Below are 19,537 nucleotides of genomic sequence, written 5' to 3' on the forward strand. Positions count from 1 at the left end.
GTGTGACATGAGTGATGAGACCAGGCATCAGTGTTGAGATCATGACATGGGGGTACGGCCAGCGGAGAGGAGGAATGCTGTCTTATCAGGGACTGACCAGATGATCCAACATTGCTTATTAGACTCCGCCATCATGGAGCAGTTCGATTTAATTAATAAATATATTGGCATTATACCAGCAGATGTGTTATTGTATTTAGATGCATATTTTGCCAATGGGGCAACATTGCCAAATATCTTATTTTATTTAATAAGCATAAAAAAATGTCTTCTGTAGAAAAAAAAAAGCTCTTCAACACTAAAGGATGGAGTCTAGACACATGACCGAAAGAAGCTCAACCAGCTGATAAAGGAGGCTGGCTCTGTTCTAGGAGCTCCTCTAGAACCTCTGGAGTTGGTGAACTCTCCATAAAGTGAAGACGAATTATGGACAACAGGGACCATGATCTTTTTCAGACCGTTTCTCTACTACAGACAGACCTCTATAGGAGATCCTTCCTGCCAACAGCATCAACACCTATAACAGCTGGATAGACACTAAAATATAAGAGTTCTAACAACATTTATTTAAAAAAATATGTATGTGAATCCCTTTTTCATCCCACAGTAGGGAAATTTACTTTCTGCATTTGACCCATCCCCTGGGAGCAGTGTGGGGTTAGGGGTATTGCTCAGGAACCCAGAGTGGAGGCTGTGGGGATCGAACTGGGTACTTGGAACCCCCTCAGAGCAGCACAGGTCAACACTCCACTTTTTCATTTGGGATAAAAAATGGAATTGAAAGGAATATCTTTAAGATATCAATTAGAGCTGATTTAACCACTAAGGTCCTGAAGGGAAGAAGGAGAAGGAGCGCTGAGGCTGGAGGAGACCCATGTAGTAGTTAAAGTCTCCTCCAAGTCCTACAGAACCATCTGGATCCAGGCTTCACACCTGTGCTAAAGAGACCAGCAGCGGTACTGTAACAAAGAGATCTTGAGTCCGAGCTTTGTAGAATCCAAATGAGGAATCTGTCAAGTTCTGACCCTTTTAAATTAGCATATTTTTGTTCTTCTGGTTGTTTGTGAGCCGCGGATATTGAGGTTATAATAACCGTCCTTATTCAAAAATGTATTGTATGATAAAAAATTAGGAAGGTTATTTATAGTGTACTCTTCGCACAAAATGCTTCAAATTAAACTAAAATTTATAAAACGATAAAATGGACCTCTTGGCCTCTTCCACAGATTTGTGTTTGTCCATCACATTAAATCCTCAAATTTAATTTAAAAGTCTGAGCTCCTTATCAGACACGACAGTGGAAGCATCATGCTAAGGTTTGTGTCTGCCTGCATGAAGCTACAGTATGAGCAGATTCAAATGGTGTCATATTCGACCCAAAGCTTTAAGGAAAGAGATTTGATATTATTGCTCAGCACCATAGTGAGTCTGAGTCCATCTAAACCAACAGAACTAAATCCATCTGAAATTCTGGATTGGACTGAACGGCTATTATAATCTTTTGGAAGTTGATTTATTGCTTTAATTTGCTATTTTCCCTTCCTTCCTTTCCTTGTGTGTTTTTATACTTTAACGTTTTCTATCAACTGGCTTTCTGCAGATCTTATACTCCGCATTGCTTTACACCTTCCAGAAAGCTCCATTTGTGGTTCATGATTGTTGCTCCTGTTTCAGTGTATCTTTGTCATCTTCAGATTCGGATCTTGTTTCATGTCCCATTACAGGTTGAACTCTTTTATGATTTCTTTGTCTTTGTTTCATGGCTCCCCTGTGTTCGCCATCATCCATTTTCTCCTATTTTTCTTCCGTTTTACCTCAGTTAGCGTAGCACGACCCCCTGACAGCTGACATTCATTCTCCTGATTAGACCCATCTGCCTTCACTGCAGCAGTCATACTGCCAGTTTTTAGGCCCTTTAGTTTCTGCCTATCTCAGTTTACATTTGCTTCTCTGTGGTTCCTGTTTGCTTTCCTAATAAGCCCTAATTCCTTCTGCCATCAGGATCTTTTTGTTCCGCTGTCTTTCAGTCACCTGAAGAGGTCTGTAGACAAGAAGACCTCACAATATGGACGCTTTGGGGACCTTTAAACAGTAGAGTGGGCAAATATGGAAAAGTCAGGATATGGAGTGGGGGTATTGGGGAAATTAAAGAGTAGCCGCGTGCAACATGATAAAAATATATAAAAATATTACTGTTGTAGAAAGATTGTTATTAAAAAAAAGGAGTTGGTATGTACACCTAAAAACCACCAGCAGACTTTTAACATGCAGGAAAAACCAGCCTGGATGTAAAGATGGATTCAGTTTGTGGGGAGCAGTGTCTAACTAGGAGGAAGGATCTGTGATAGCGCTTCTTAGAGCACCTAGGACCCAGCAGCCTGTCGCTAAAGGAGCTTTGCAGCAGGTCCATGCACGAGGGGAGAGATGTCGTCCAACAGCGATGTTATTTTTACTGTAGAGGCTGTCTGTCTCCCGCCACCCGCCCTGGGTCGGGCGGCGTCCTGGAATAGACCTGCCGTTCCTGATGAGCTTATCTTCCTCTCAGATGCAGATAAGCTGCTGCTCAAACAAACCACTCATAGAAGATAGCTGATGCCCCCAGAGATTTTTAAAGGCTCTCCCTGAACTCCGAAAAGATCTCAGTCTCCTCACTTCATATCGGTTTCCTGGGTGTTTACCAATGTCGGTGTGGTGGTTCCAGGCTAGCAGGGAGAAGGTTTAGGAGAAGGTTCTGCTGTACCTGTCCACAAAGAAAAACACAATGGTGGAGCAAAATGTAGTATAAGTGTTTTTACATTTAGGTCTATTCCACCTTTTGTACATTTTCTACAGTGTTGCAAAAATGCATAAATGTGCAACAAATGCAAATAACACTGCAAATGCAGAATGTGATAATTTGCCAAGAGGAAAATGAAGCAGAAGAGGAATGCTGCAATCTTGGAAACTAGAAAACAGCACTGTGGAAAAACACACTGCAAACACATAAATAGCGTTAATTGATCAACCATAAATTTAAACAGCATTAAGGGCTTTGAAAACAAAAAGCAACATTTGAAATCGATCCTCAAAGAAAGTGGAACCCGATGATGAGTAAAAATGGATCTGGATGGTTTGAACCCACTGAAGACAGTTGATTTATGACTGGAAGACATCAACATAGAGTGAGTTGAAATAGTTAATTTAAAAGCTTATAAACATGTTGATAGTTTTTCTTGTGATTTATTGAATTTAAGAAAAGTGTTTTACTTTGTTAAATCACATTGTTGATGAAAGTTAATACATTTCAATGTAGTCCTGTTTCTCTGACTGTGACTAACTGGATTTGCTCTCTTCATCCTCTGACATGGGAGCTGGCTCGGAGCTCATCTGCCTGGCTGTGTGTTTCCTGGACGGGGCCGCCTTTTACAGCTGCTTTTTTTAATCTCCTTGAACCCCAGTCGGCCTGCTGGAGGTTTCTTCCTGTTAAAAGGGAGTTTTTCCTCTCCACTGTCGCTACAAGCATGCTTAGTGTGAGGGATTGTATTTGAGTCAATGAGTTGATGCAATCAGCTGGTTTTCCTTAGATAGAAAACTTTGAATCAATTTGATTGGATGATCTGATAGAACTGTAAATTGCCTTGAGACGACATGTGTTGTGAATTGGCGCTCTAGAAATAAACTGAACTGAATTGAATTGAAAGCGAGCATGAAACACGCTGTCCGTTCACTTATCAAATCTCAACTGCTGTCAAAGATGAATCCAAGATTATCAATAGCTGATTTTTTTTATTTAAAAGGTAAAAAACAAAAAGAATGGGAAAAATGATCAGTGAAAACATACTCTGCGTTATCCTCATTCCAGTTAAGAAAACTGCATTTTAAAGTTTGCAAGCTGTCAGTTGATGTTTGAAGAGCCCCACCTCTATTTGGAAACAGGGAGATTCACCTGGAGATCATCTGCTTAGGGCTGGAAGGCTGTAATAGATCCCACTGGCAGCATGTAAAGGAAACAACAACAAAGGACCCAGGCTGGGGCCTTGGATATGGAGGCTTGACCTTCAGCAGATGTCATTCCTTCATCATTTCACTCTTCACTAATTAATATACAAACCAATTAGTAATTGAGGAGGGTTATAAATAATACATTGTCCTCACTTTTTCAAATTAGTTTTTTAAATCAAAAAATTATTTTCATTTTCTAATAACGTTTTTATTTAGAAAATCAATCATTAATTTAAATTGAAACAGTTCTTCTTGAAACAAATTCTCTTTGAGATTAAATAAATAATTAAAAATATTGACTGGTTTCATTATTTAATTAAATATTTGTACTTAAGTTAGGGGGGGGGGGGGGGGGGGGGGGGGGCTTGTAGAGGAGGAAGTGGGCTGTGCTTCCAGGGGGGTGGAGGTGTGTGCCGACAGGCTTTTATTTTGAAATCCAGCCTATATTTAGGTGTGAGACGATTGGAAGAAGCTGCAGGCTCCCTGTTGCGCACTTTGCGGAACGCACAGTCAGAGCGCGGTGTCTTCTTGCGTGGACTGACCCACAGAGGCACCTTTCCACGCTGATATTAACGCGCAGCTCCGTGGATGGACTCTGATCGACCCGCTCCAATGACAGGAGATCAATAATCAGCTCTCTGCGTCTGAGCGCGCAGACTTTACGCATCCTTGGAGCAGCGGGACAGTCGGTCAAGCTGCTGCGTCCTCTTACGTGTTTACCTTCTGCGTGTCCTTCTCCGTGTTTCTGGGAGGCTTTTCTGAGCGCTGCGGCTGTTTTTAAAAGGTAAGAGCTCTCTGACCCCCCATATCCACATCCAGGGTGAAGTTGAAGCTTTAACTCAGACAGACAGTTAAACTTCAGATTAAACTGCTTCCAGGCTTCTAGTCTGAAACAGGTGAACATTTTTCTATCTCCATGGTCCTGAAAGCGCACAGTCAGGTGGTTGGGGGGGGGGGGGGGGCAACACTTTCACTTTCGCCAGGTGCTCAGGACGCGCACACCTCGCGCATTGCGTCAGAGCGAACGCGCTCAGTTGGTTTGGGGACAAACGGTGGCAGCGCACCGTTTTGAGGAGGAGAGCTGGGGGCCTCAGGTTACAGAGCGGGGTCCTCACGGTGCTGCTGCAGGAGAGATGGAAGAAGGGCCCCTCAGACATAACAGTGAAAGCCTGCAGGAGATCCGATGAATATGGAAAACAACACGTTCAGGCAGGGGGAGAAGGTTTCCACCAGACCCCAGACCTCCTGATATTTCTACCCCTCACCAACTGAGGGTGTTTTTTTTTTTTATCTTGGTCTGTCAGGTTGGGTCTCCTGCAGCTTCTTTACTGCCAGATTTCATTTATTCACCTTGTTTTCAAATAGATTGAATAAAATAAAGTGAATAATTCTAACAGAATCTCTCGGACAGGAAATAAATTAATCATTAGTGATGTGAGGGTCCAAGACTTTACAGACTGACTGACAGAAATGTGACTGCGGCCAATCTGAGCGGCTGGGCTGCGAAAAACGACCTATAGAGCTCATCCAATAAGTAACAGTTTGAACTCAATTTACTGATTTGAGTAATTAAAGACAGTGCTTCTAATGTTTTATATATCATATTTAAAGCTATAAATATTGTTTTTAATGCTATAACTTTAAAAACTTTAAAAGGGAACAGTCCAGGATCAAACCCAAAACTTTCTTATGTGACAAACTGCATCACCATCATGTAATAATCGATTATTAACACTGATTTAGTAATAAGCTGCACAGTTAAAATTATTAAAACCTAAACAGCGGTGAAAGGAGATCATGTCTGAACAACAGATGCTTTCAGACAGAGAAATAAGGAAACATAATTATAATACTTTCTATAAAATTTAAACAGATTTTAAACATTGCGCATATTTTTATTCCCTTAGAAAGGGAAAAGATTGAACCGTTATAATCGAGTTCAACATGTAGAGGGGATTTTTTAATGATTTGCATGGATTACATTTACTGCCCACTTACATCATTTCTTAGAGTGATGAGCTGAAGGAGGATGAATCTCTCAGATCTCTGCTGGATTTTTCCTGTCTTCTGGTTTCCAGATGCCTATCAGCTGCTTGTTATTCAAAGGTGGAACATAAAGATGAACTATTTCTACTCCATGTTTCAGAAACATCCTCATGTTGGGCCTGTTTTATCACTTTGGATGCACAGAATTGTCAAATATTCTATATTTTATTTGGTTTGATCCCATTTTCTCTTGTTATTCAATCCCTGAGAAAACATTATATTTTAATCAGTATGATTTTTATTGAAGCAAATATCTGATTTTACATTTGACTTTGGGCTTTTCGTTCAGCTCTCAGCAGCATGGAGCTCATTCAGGCCCTGTTTCATCATCCTCCGGCTGATTCACCTTTTTTTTTGCCTCCTGTAGCCCATCAGGCCTTTTTACTGCTGCGTTGTTTAGTGGGTTTAATTAAAGCATTCTGGACTAAAACGTGCGAACATAAAACTGAGGCACAAAGAAGATGCTGGGCACTGCGGTGAGTCAGCCCTGAGCTGTGTGCACGGCGTCCTCTCCGCCGCTCTTGCTGTGTTTTGTTGAGGACCAGTCTGAGGTTTAGTGTTTTATATGCGTGCATGTTAACATTTAGGGCCACTCTCACGCCATCACTGGTTTTAGAACTAAGATGAGGCCTGGTGGGCGTCCTGTGGTCCGTGTGACTGGGGTGTGATGCATCGTAAACATCTGGCTGAATTGGCTGCAGAGACCAGAGTGCAAGATTCAACCTGTCCTGCATGTGAGTGTGGTTTCTTTTTTGGTCCATTTAGTTCACTGTTCAGTAAGCTGTGGTTTTAAGTCTGTGCTGCTTTGGTTATTCAGATCGCCGCTTCTAGAAGATAAAAATATAAAGCCATTTATGGTAACAATGCGGTGTGCAACATTTGCATAGTTTAGATAGAGACAATAATATGATTCAGGGAAATTGAGAAAACCAAGTTCTGTTTGGCCTTGAAGCAAAACCAACATTTAGAGGTTAATGGGCCTAGTTTATACACCAAGATGATAGTTTTCACATCGCAGTATGGTTTTATCTATGGTTTAAAGACCTAAATGTGTTTTTTTTCCTCCGATTTCCTCGGTGCTCCTCTGACTGCTGTAGGATGTAGATTTTTCTGGTCAATCAGCCCCAGGAGCTGAGATCACACACTGAAACTTGCATGTTAGTTAACCTCACAGTTGGCTTGCAGACAAAGGTTGGCGGCTCTCAGCAGTAGGGCTGGGCGATATGGAAAAAATACTATATCACGATATGGATTATTTTATATCACGATAACGATATATATCACGATATACCACAACTGATGTTGCATTTTATGTTTTCATAGTCCGTCAGATGGACAGGGTTGAAAAAAATCTTTCATCGCCTATTTTTTACCCATCATCTTGTTTCCTAATATGAGAATCCCAACCCCAAACCAAGAACACCAGTTATGCAATTTGCGGCCATGACAGTGAACAGTATAGAATCTTGGCTATTGCGCTGCAGTAATTAATCATTTAATATTCATTTGTTATTGACATTTTATAAAATTCCAAGGCCAGTTTTTTCTCTTGTCTTTCACTTACCTTGTTTTCCACTAGGAGGCGCCACGCCTATTTAAGAAGAAATGTGTCTGCACTTGTAATACATTAATTAAAATGCCCACATGTTCTACTGGATAGGAGTGTCAGTGTAGTTAAAAATGTGATCCATCATACGACCTGTACCACAATTATGGGTGTTTCAGTTGTTCTCTTTATTTTTCAGCAGTCACAAGAGAAACGTGCTGCACAGTTTAAAAACATGGAACACAACAGTACTATACAACAAACTATAACAAACAGTACACACTAATACACACAGTATGATTTACTCTAAAGGGGAAAAAGTGAATGCTACAGCACCTTTGTGTGTAAACACAACACTCACAGGTGCAGTAGCCTTCACTTTTCCCCCCTTCAGAATAAATTATAATATCAGTGAGGTCCAGTAATGGATGCGTATGCTGTAAAAGCACACAGTTCATTGGTGTAAGCATATTAGTAAAACCAATAATAGTAAAACTAGCGAACGTACAAAAGTGCATAGCAATGTCAGGCTCATACCTTGGGCGAGCATCACTCCGGTGTGGTCCTCAGGAAAGTACACGGTCTGTAGACACCGAGCGCGGAGGGTCCAGTCCGTGATAAGGATGGTGAGACTCATATAAGGCTGTGTTGCTCTACTCATCCACATGTCCATAGTCAACGCATAATGCGTCGCACCACTGCGTACCTCTCTCTCCACTTCAGCCCGACAACTAGCATATAAGCCAGGCAGCTCCGCTTTAACGGTAAAATCTTCTTGGGTGTCCATCATTAATTTTTTTTCAAGCCAGAAAGAAATTTCACGGGCTCTCTCCATCAGTAATGTCGCAAACGTATGGTGCAAAGCCGCGTGACGTAAAGCGGTGTAGTGTCGCAAAACCACGTTCTCTACACATTATCTTTTTATTCTCTTTTTTTTTTCGTTATATACACTTAGAGTTTGCATAGCAAAAACGCAAAATGTTATATTAACAGATTATATTAAAATGTATATTAGCAGTAATAATAATAATAAAGAAGTTTATCACGATAGAAAAAATAGAGGAGAAAGGTCACGATAGACATGTTTCTCTCGTCCTCACGATATATATCGCCATATCGCCCAGCTCTACTCAGCAGGAGCTCCAGCAGCCTGTTTGCATGCATCCCAGTTGTTTAATGCTGTCTTTGAGGACCACAGTCACTGCTGCAGCTTCTGCAGCAAAGCTGGATCTTCAAATGACGGAAACACTTGTTGATGTCAGAATGGCTATCTGATTAGGAATGGAATATTTCTGTAAAGGATGCATATTTTACCTGCTAAATAAACATGCTGTTGGCTGCATACATGGGCTAAAGAATCAGAAATTAAAAGCACATTTCATGAAAGCAGCTGTAGGTGGCGCTGCCCTTTATTAATTATACTGAATAAAAATCTCCCAATTATCCAGCTTCCAGTTTGCTTCGCTTTCTGACAGAAACCATTAACTTACTACAAGTGTTTCATGATAAGCTGTTAAAATAAACAGAAATCTCTTTTTAGGAGGAAAAAATGTTAAAGAGAACCAACAGATTGGAGATCATTTAAAATATCAAATGACTTTTTATCATTTAAGAAGGTTCTCTGGCATAAAAGGTTAAGGAGGCTGTGCTTTTCCACGTATAAATGTGGTAAATTATGAAGAGTCCTTATTCAAGTTTGACCTGAAAGAAGTTTAGTAGTTACAAAGGGTGAAGCTAGATAACACTTTGCATTCACTGTTAAAATAAACGTTTATTTTTGGGTCGTTTTTTTTCATAAGCCTTAGCAGCATTTGTTGTTTCATTCTTGTTAAAATGGAAACCAGAGCAGATGTTTATCAGCAGTAGTGAAGCAATTCATGTTCTGCTCTTTATTGGTTAAAAAAGTCATATTTTTCTGCTTTATCTGAGTGTTTTTCCATAAAGTGAGGAGCTTATACAACTAATTTGAGTAAATTAGTTTCTTAGCGTCCAGTGTTTGTATCTTAGTGCACAGTTGTAGGTAACAAGGTTAGTGGATGGCCTGTGACACACAACATCCAGGAGCAGCAAAGAAGCGGTGGCGGCGGCAGGCAGAAGGAAGTCAGTGATCACATCTGGGCAGATGTGACCCATTCAGTCAGAAATGAAGCCCAGGAGCAGCAGCCACAGGCCAAAGATGCTGAGAGTAAATCCTCTTCAAAGCTGTGCTTCACAGAGGTGGTCTTCCAGTGAGATTGAAGACCATGTGGAGGGGGTCATCATAGCAAGGTGACCGCACCGTCTCCATGAGACACAAACCCAAGGCCACAAAGGAGGACTATCCGCACAGTTAATGGCTGTAGTCAGACCCAGAGGAAGATGACCAGGGGTTAGGGGCTCAGCAGGTGGGGGTCTGTCCTGCCACCTGATGGTCCGAGCCCACGTTCCATTTGTCTGTTGTTGTTTCCTGTCCAACTTGCTGTTGTTGATCAGAGGGTCTGGTGGCCTGAGGGCCCAGTGTGTGAATGAATGAATGAATGAATGTAGCATAAGCCATTTGCGGGTACAGGCTATTTCCTATTTAGCTAATGCTACCTAATTCTAGCTTGCTATTTTCACAACTCAGAACAGAGGAACCTGGTATTCAGGAAAGACAGACAGTGGGATAACTTCAAAAGCGTTTATTTGAAACCGGATAGTCTGCGGATCTGCAGCATCACAATCTAGGACGTCTAAAGGCAGGAAACTCTGGAGAGAGAAAACACAGGTTAGTGACCGTGAAAACATGACGGAGGATAGTCTGAACGCTTGAGTCACTAACCTGGTTAAGATTACAGTCCGTGTTCAGAGAACAAGGTGGATGCCAGCCGGTCGGCAGACCAGACTCAGTGGTTGATGCACAGAGAGTTCCAGATGCCAAAGCCTAGAAGATAACAGAACTGACTGGAGATCAGTTCCAAGCGAATGATGGAAGGCAGTAAAATCCAGAGGGCGAAGTCAGGAGGAAGATCCGGGTACAGTCCACTAATAGAATACAGCAAAAATCTGAAGACAGATCAGGCAAACAGATCAGAACAGGGACAGATAGGCTCAAAGGCCTGAAGACAGAAACAGACAGAAGAAAAACAGAAGGGCCAAGATCATGAGTGGTCCAAGCTATAGTGGTATGTAGAGGTGAGTATTGGCATGAGTGTTGCGATTCGATTCATGTCGCGATACTTGGGTCACGATACGATATTATCATGATATTGCAGTATTACTATATATTGCCATATTTTCCCCAGCTATCAAAATCAAATGATGAGATAAAACAGCAAGTGCTGTATATTTTCATGAGAAAATATTGATTAGGTATTATTAACCATGTGGTTTGAGGTTTTCTTCCACTGTGACTGCCTCAAACACAGATTTGGTGCTGCACGCACAGTTAAAGGGCTCCACAGCGCTTTCTGCCAGAGTGGTGGTGCAGAGGTAGGCCATTTTCCCATCAATGTTTTATGTAACCATTTTTTTTTTTAATCGATACTAAGAAGTGAAAGATCGATATTATATTGGGCAGCCGAATATCACGATATATCGCCAAAACCATTATTTCCCACACCCCTAGTGGTATGAGAGACTGCAAAGGACTTCTCAGTGCAATCTCCCACTTCCATGTCTGTCCTGATTAAGTTTTTCTCACAAAAGACAAAATCTCAGTGTCCCTGAACTTTAGCCCCTCTAAGAGTTTAGACCACACGTTCTTTACAGCAAGTAAACAGTTGAAAATGCTCCTTATATTTGTTAGCCATTACGTTTATTTATCAGCAAATTTGTGCCCATGTGTCACCCTGTTAAGCTGAGCGTTGTTCAGCATTAGTTCAACATTTTGTCAACATTCAGACATTCAGATGAATCTTCTGAGCTCATTGGGTGAAGCAACACCTAGTTCCTGCTACCAAAGTTTGGTTTCTAGCCAATCTGTTTAACAAATCAAATAGCAAAAATCACTATGTCAAACCACAACAACTTACTCCTTCAGGCTCTTGAGTTGTTCTTAAATGGTTGTGGCTGAGCAGTACAAGATGGATTCTCGAGTGTTAAGGGTTTCCAACTGGAAAATAATGTTTGTGGCGACAGCTCAACATGTTTTATAATGTTTGTCGCCCTCCTCCCTTCTGACAAGCCAATGTGTTGCTTACTCCACTTCAAGTCTTTATATGTGCAAGCAATCCGTTGTAAGGATGTGGCGAGTAATGCGGGTGGAGCAGCGTGAGCGTGTGGTGTCCATCTCTAGGCTACCATGACAGCAGCACGGATGGAGCTGAGGAGGTCCTGCTTGGATCACACCATGACAGTTTCACTGGACATTTCCTGTCTTTTAATGGTATTTGCTGTTAGCTGTAGTGCTGTAAGTGTGACAGAAAGGAGCACTGCAGCATTCTGAAAACAAACAGCTTCCTGTATTTAACAGCTATATTAGGGATGATTCTGTATTTAAGCCATTGCTATTGCAATGTTGCAGACATGGATACTGCGATGATTTTTCTGTTTAGATGCATAAGGCTTCTTTCTACTTCACTAGATGGTCTAACAGTTGGTTCTTCCAACAGGAAACCTGAAACCTACTAATATCAAGTCTGTGGAATGGCCTAACTTGACCTTTGTGGAGGATACAAACGTGCTGTTCCATCCCTGGAAACCACCTGATTTATTCGTCTAAATATTAGTGCATGCAAGTTTGCATTTTTTAGCCTTTATGTCACAGAGTCTGAGCAACAGGGAAAGAAAAGCGGCTCTGAATGCGGTTTAACAGTTTACAGAAATGATTGTCTGTTTTTAATTTACATTTGTTTACATCGCAATTTGAGCAGAAAGTTTAAATTATAATCCATGATCTGTTCATTCTCAGAAACAACATTTGTGTTCAGTTCACTTGATGATCAGCACAGCAGCACGTTGGCCGCGCGCCATCACAACAGCGCATTCACCCTGCAGGGAACTCTCTCGAGTTATCGTTCGCTGGCTGCTCGTTCAGGTGCACTGTGCAGCTGCAAAGCAGAATTAATTATGACACTTGTTGCTGATTGGGTGTGAGAGACCTGCTTAATTCCAACCAGAACTTGACAGGCATTCCTCGGCATTGTGGGAGATTAACTGAGATCGGAGCATGTTGTTGACATGATCCAGAGAGAGCACAGTGGGGTTTGTGCCTGAAATTCTCTGAATAAAAATACAATGCTAGAGTTTTCTTTGTGGTGTTTCTTATATTCCGACCAGCCGGGTTGGAAACAGATTAGAGGCACCATAGTAATGGAAAAGGGATGAACCCGAGCACAACAAAAACCACTGCAGCCCTCATAAACAGGATTTAGAAATATTACTGCCGCAGTGTTTTGTAAATCAGTTTAACCCAGAACAAGTTCAAATAAATCCACAAATCTTTTAAATTAAGACACTCATGCTGATTGAGAAGGGATGTGAACTTCCTACTAAGGTTTTTATAATGGTTTAGAGGAATCATTTTTGGCTGTTTAGCTTGCATTTGTTTGCATCTAAACTGTTTTGAAGTGTGAGCTACATGCTTTAACTGTAATCCACTAATAGATCTGTTTATTCTCAGGAACCAACATTTGTGTTGTGTTCGCTCGCTGATCACAGCAGCGTGTTGGCCCCCTGTGAATCCATATTCAACACAGCTGATGTTTGGCTTAAAGTTTGCCATAAATCTGTGGTGTTATTGACTGATTAGTCTAATCCCCAGTGACATGGTTGGTTGAATTTATGACACTTGCTGTGGACTGGATGTTAGAGACCTGTGAGATTCCAAGCAGAACATCAGAGGCATTCCTGTGCGGCGGAGGAGTTTAACTATGCTCAGACCGTCTTCTTGACACGATCCAGAGATGCATGGCGCGGTTTGTGCCATAAAATTCTTTAAATTAAGGACAATGCTGCACTTTCCTGTGCGGTTTTCCTAATGGTCTGTCAAACAGGGCTGGTTAGGAAATTTGATACGTTTTAATCAGAATAGGATGGACTGGAGCAAAACAAAGCAGAGGGCGCTCTCAGGAACAATATTCTAAAGACATTGGTTTAAATTTGTGAACTTTTTCTAATAGTCTAACTTTAGATTCTGTTCTGCAAAAAAGGAAAAAACAATTATTATTTATGACAGGAGCACATCTGTTGTCTGTTTTACAGCATAAAGACATTTCACAGAATCCCAGTCTTTGTAGCTGCTTCAAACCAAGTGGTGATGATGTTTAGACTTGGAGCAGTTAAATCAGCAGTTAAATCTTTTTTAAATCCGGCTGCTTGTAAATGGGCCAACAAGAGATGAACCCCTTGTTGTCTCTATATAATCTTTAAAATCCATCCATCCTGTAAAGGTACATCTGAGGTAGGAGCATAAAATAAGGAGAAAAGGGCAGGAGATGGAGGTGTAAACTGCTTTATCAGGTGCATCTGTTCATTTACTCAGTGACACAAATGGTGAGTCGGCCAAGATGCTCCTACAAGCTGCCAAAGTTCAAAGGTAAGTATCAGAATGGCGAAGAAATTGGAGTGAAGTTCCTATAAAGGGGGTTGGAACCAGAGAGGCTGGTCTGATTTTTTCAAAAACTGCTGCTCTGGTTTAGAGAGCGGCCAAGCAGAAGACAGAAATACCCAGTGAATGACTGTTAGTGTCCGGGTGGTTGTCGAGGTCAACTGGAAAATCCCAGAGTGGTTTAACATCAAAGGAAGGCAACAGAAAAAGGAAAGCTGTGTGGCCACAACCAAGATATGCAGAATATAATCTCTGGAGGCAAAATGAGGCAAAGACGCAGAAGACAACAGGGCGGTGCTGAAACTGGGGCTGCAGGCTACACCTGCCTGGGAAATACCTCATCCGGCCAATGAGCCACAATATTTCAGCTGGAATATTCTTAGTGCAAAACCCTGGAAGGTGTGGATCCATCTTGCCTCAGATCAACAGTTTAGACAGCTTGCAGCAGTGTTATGACCGCCCAGTAAGTACCAGATCTGCTCATGTCCTGCGCATGTCAGTGTCGTTATTCTGCATGATTGGCTGAATGTTGCCACATGATGTGGTTGCCCAGACAACGATAATAACATCACACAGCCTTGGTGTGCCGAGTCGGGAGCATCTGTAGTTTTACTGTGTCTAATGATCGATGAAGTTTTACCTGAAAAACATAAATTTATGGTAAACAAAGAAAGTGCAAGACCACGATATAAAGGGGAGAGCTGGGTAGCGCTGTGGCTAGCTGTGCTCAGTAGCTAGGGTTGCCAACTCCCTGAAAAAAAGTAAGGGACGCCTCATGTGCGTGCCAGCTCACCCGATTGCCTTTACCCCTCCTGGTGTGTTTTTCTTTTAGCCACCTTTTGTGTGTGAAAAGATTTTTTTTTAAGTATTTGACTCAAATCTGCATTGAATTAGATGCATATTTGTCAGTGACATAAACACATGGGAAAAAAAATATTATCCAGCAACTCACTTTAATACAAAAAAATAGCAAGCTTTGCTGAATAAAATAAGTATCTTAAACATAAGCCTGTCCTGCTTAACTTCAAACTGTAAAAAGGAATATAAAACAATAAATAGTGCATATATTTAGTGCAACAGCAAACTTGTAAACATATTTGTGCATTAAATGCAATGACTGTAGGCTAGAGTTGTAAAACAGTTGTAAAAAGTCATTAGCTCATTGCCACATTATGTGGTGATAGCCTACTTTTTCCACTTGTATTTCCTTTGAGCTCTTACAGCAGTGACTTGTTTGTCTTTGAGTGCTGCAGAGTAAAACTCTAAGCAAGACAGTTCATAATTGAGGCTGACAACAAGCTCAGCTTTAATTAATTCAGTGGAACATTTGCTCTGCACATCAGTCCATTTGTTCTTCATTAAAGAGAAAATCCTCTCCACAAAACCAGTGGAGATGGGATGCTGAGGACAGAGGACTAGGCAGCTTGGATTTTTTTGAAGGTCAGCTGCCTGAAGAACCTCCATACACCTCTCTGCTGTTCCTTTGGACTGCCAGGATTCCTTTTCCTGCAATTTAAATTATTCCCTTCGTCTCCCATCCTACTATGCTGTCTCCCGCTATCTTCTCCGTGAGCAACACTTGGTTCGACCAATGGGATGGGGGGATTCTCGATCACATTTCCGGTGCAGATTCTGCAGAGACGAGTGATAAAACAGAAAGGATTTTAAGGCATTTAATTTTTTTGCTCAGGAAATACATTACTAACCTTAAGCACGTTATATTTTAGTACCCTTACTATTTTTGGGGAGGGAAAAATGTAATTTAGGTATTTTTATCAAAATAACATGATTTATACCTAGATGTGCATGAGCAAATGAGCTGATGGTACGGATCATGCTTCCGGGACGGATCGGGTTGTGACAGTACCTACACTGGTCAGTAGGCCTGAGGCTGGGGGACATCTTGGACAGGTCAGTGGTCCTTCACTGAGCAGTGCAGAGACACGGGACTAAACAAACATGCACACATATCTATCAGCGGATCGTAGAAAACCAGTCAGAGTTGTTGGACATATTTTTGGAAAACTTTAAACAACTTCAAACCAGTTTCCTGAACTTGAAAATTTGTTTTGTATATAGTCTCTGTAGGACATGGTGATCTTCATTCTGACTGTTTAACACCCAGTAACTGTGTGATGCTATGCTGCTAATCTGAACAAACTCTTAGAGAAAAGTCTTTGATTTCTTTCTTTTTGTGTGTTTGTGTGCCAATATTCCACCTATGGTATAAAAACTAGCTTTTCTCATTCCATCCGACCAGCCTTTTCTACCTGAAGCTCCTCTTCCAGAGGCCGTGGGGTCTGAGTCTTCTGCAGTGAAACAGAGTTTTGTTCACTTTTGGCCAGAGATCTCAGAAATTTTCTCTCTTCGCTCTGATGGCAAAGTCATTACATAGATCTTCTCTCTCCATATCCTCTCTAATTTTTCTCCCTCTCAAGCCTTTTCCAGATGTTGCATGAGACCAGGATGTTCTGTCAGTGCTACACTGTTTTTCTCCCTTGTCCTCCGCCTCAATGTCAGGTTGATTAACCAACATGTCCGTCAGACCTTTGTCAGTTTCAGTTAGTTTTAGTTTTATTGAAAGGATCCCCATTAGCTACAGCTATGCTGCAGCTATTTTTCCTGGGGTCCTGAAAAAATATATACATTAAAAACAAAACTAAGAATACAACCAATATTTGAAAGAAAAGTGATCTTTGGAGGTGTCGTGTCTCCCGCTGTTAATGTTCCTGTTTGCTGGTACAGATATTGGATTATGGATTATTTTTTTAGGGATGCTTCAGGTCTGCTGTCTTTATTCTTCCCAGTCTGGTAACCCAAATTAAGATTTTTTCATTCTAGATAGGGACCCCAGCTGCCTATCAGGTTGTTTTCATCAGCATTGCTGCTTTCATGGAGTCCAGCAGTATTTAAGGCTGCCTCGTACATGTCTGATGTTGCCTTTAAGTAGTTCAGTCCCTTTAGTTATGATCATTTATTCTTTCTTGGCCATCATTCAGCCCGACTTTCTCATGTACCGGTTGTGTATCCTGGTTTGATGGACCACTGGCAGCAAACAGCTCAATGTTCTCTGTGTGCAGAACTGATGGTGGCTCCATTTCTAAGTTGGCTTCGTAAAAACAAACAAAAAGTCAAATCTTTATTTACTGAAGAGTATTAGAACTGAAAGCCTTGGTGGACCGGATAATCCTTAAAGGTTGTTTCTTAATGGAAAGCAGATCTTCTCCAATGCACCATCCTTACAGCTGAAAGTGTCTATTGAAGCTCAGATAGAGCTGTAACTGATCCCAAGCATTTCTGTGCTAAATATTCAGTGACTGATAGAGTCGTTCAGAAACCTTTTAAAATCTGAAGGGACATTAGAGAGCTTATTTTTATATGTAACAAGACGAATAAATCAGGAAAGCATTTTTTTTATTTCCATATAGAGCCACTTTGGTCCTCCAGTTTCTGTATATGAACATAAATCCGAGACATTTAGAGAAGTGTTTTTTTTTGCTTTGGGAAAGTTGTGAGTTTGATTCCAGCTGCTTCTCTTCCTATAATCCAATGATCCTTGGGAAAGACATGCCACCCCACCAAAAGAGATCAAAATACATTCAGACCTTTCACAAATGGCAGCATAAGGAATCTCCATCTAGCGTATTTGGCTGAGTGCTTGGAGGGAAAGTGCATGAAAACCTGTTAGTATGAGCTTTATTTCCTGACTCATCTGATGAAGGATTGGCTGCCAAAAGTCTGTATTCTTTAAGAAAATATACATTCATGTTCTCTCTTCATACAGCATTTCTTTAGAGCTGCAGCCTTCCTGTTCTCTTGTTATTCCTTCACCGTCCACCTGCTTTAAACTAGCTGAACCGTTCAGTGATTGGTCACACTGTTAAACAAAGCAGGGCTTGATCCAAAAGCTCCATCGAAATCCTCCACACACTGCAAAAATGGTCTAGATATAAGTAAAATGTCTTAAATCAAGTGTATTTACCCTTAATTTGAGTAGGTAATGAGCCAATGAGTAATGAATGAGGATTTTTACTCTTAAAATAAAGTAATTAGATAATATGCACTTGAAATGAGACAATGCAATGGCTTTTACTTATTTTAAATGTAAATTGTCTTATTCCATATGCAAAGTATCTCCCTTTCCCCCTCAATATAAGAAAAATGCACTTATTTTTTTGCAATGGGGATGATGATAAATAGCTTTAACCAATTAAGTCATTTTGAAAGGTGATAAATGCTGCTTTTCTTCTTCTCGTCCTGCGAAGACAGACTGACTTTCGGAAAAGCTAATTTGTTAACATCCTGTGAAATTGTTTTTCTCAGGAAGTCTGTGAGGAACACAGTTAGGCAGACCTCAGATTGGTGTTCTGACTCCTTCTGTTGGTTTAAGATAAAAGTTTTAACACTTCCTGGGATTATGCTCTTTTATGGATCCTTTTGTTGTGGTTGTTTAACCAAGCAGAAGTGAAGTGGAAGAACAGCAGCCAGGTAGTCTGTAGATGAGGGAAAACCAACGATTTCATAAGCTTCATTCCTTTTGAAACATTCCTTTAAAAAAAAGAAAAACCTCAATGAGCCGCTGCATCCATGATGTTCCTGACAAAAAGATCTGAGCTAACGTCTCCAACCTTAACAGCTGCGATAAGTAAGGGCCCTGTTAGCAGAAAATTGCCAGTTAGATGTACGATAGAGGAGATTTTTGCTGTTGCATAACTTCGTATGAAAATCTGTAGAGTTCCCAGCGTAGTTTTACAGCTCCAGGAGTGTTTTTAGACTTTTGGATAAACCGTAGCTTTGCAAACTCTCCTCTTGGTTTTCTTCCCGCTGCCTGCCAGAATATTCAGCCATTTACGCTGCTGGAAATCTGTTTCCAAGTCTCTCTGTCAAAACAGTCTTGGTTGGACTCATGAAGGAAAGGCGAGTTTCGGAGTCACACACGGTTATGGTTATTTTAGCTGCCTACCAAAACATGATCGAATTACAGCGGTGTGCTGGAGCTTGTTTGGGCTTTGAATCAATGGGGATAAGATAGGAATCTGTAGAGAAGTTTTACAGCTTCAGATTTATACAGATTTTATCCAAATATGTTGTTTTTGAGGTCTGCATAAAGTCTAGGACGCTTTTACATAAGCAACATGCCAACATCTGCATGTCCTCCATTCTTTACATTCTTGGTTTATTGGGCTCTTTTGTCTTCACAAAGGGAAATCTGTTTGAATATGATGGAACTTGAAAAGCTCCGTATTTGTTTGGCAGAATCTTCTGAGTCGCTGTCCTCTTTGACCGTAAAGCTCCATCAAATTGATCAGCTCTCTGGGAATTTTTAGTGGATCTTTTATGGCCTGATTTGATCCACCATCCGGCTTCTGTTAAATTCTGGGCTGGGGCTCTAATCCAAGACTCAAACATATTTTCAGAATATTTCAGACCGACAAGGCTTTTCTGCACCGACAGGA

This window comes from Cyprinodon tularosa, unplaced genomic scaffold (assembly GCF_016077235.1).
Source record: "Cyprinodon tularosa strain WSP-4 unplaced genomic scaffold, ASM1607723v1 ctg927, whole genome shotgun sequence".
In the NCBI taxonomy this organism is placed as follows: Eukaryota; Metazoa; Chordata; class Actinopteri; order Cyprinodontiformes; family Cyprinodontidae; genus Cyprinodon; species Cyprinodon tularosa.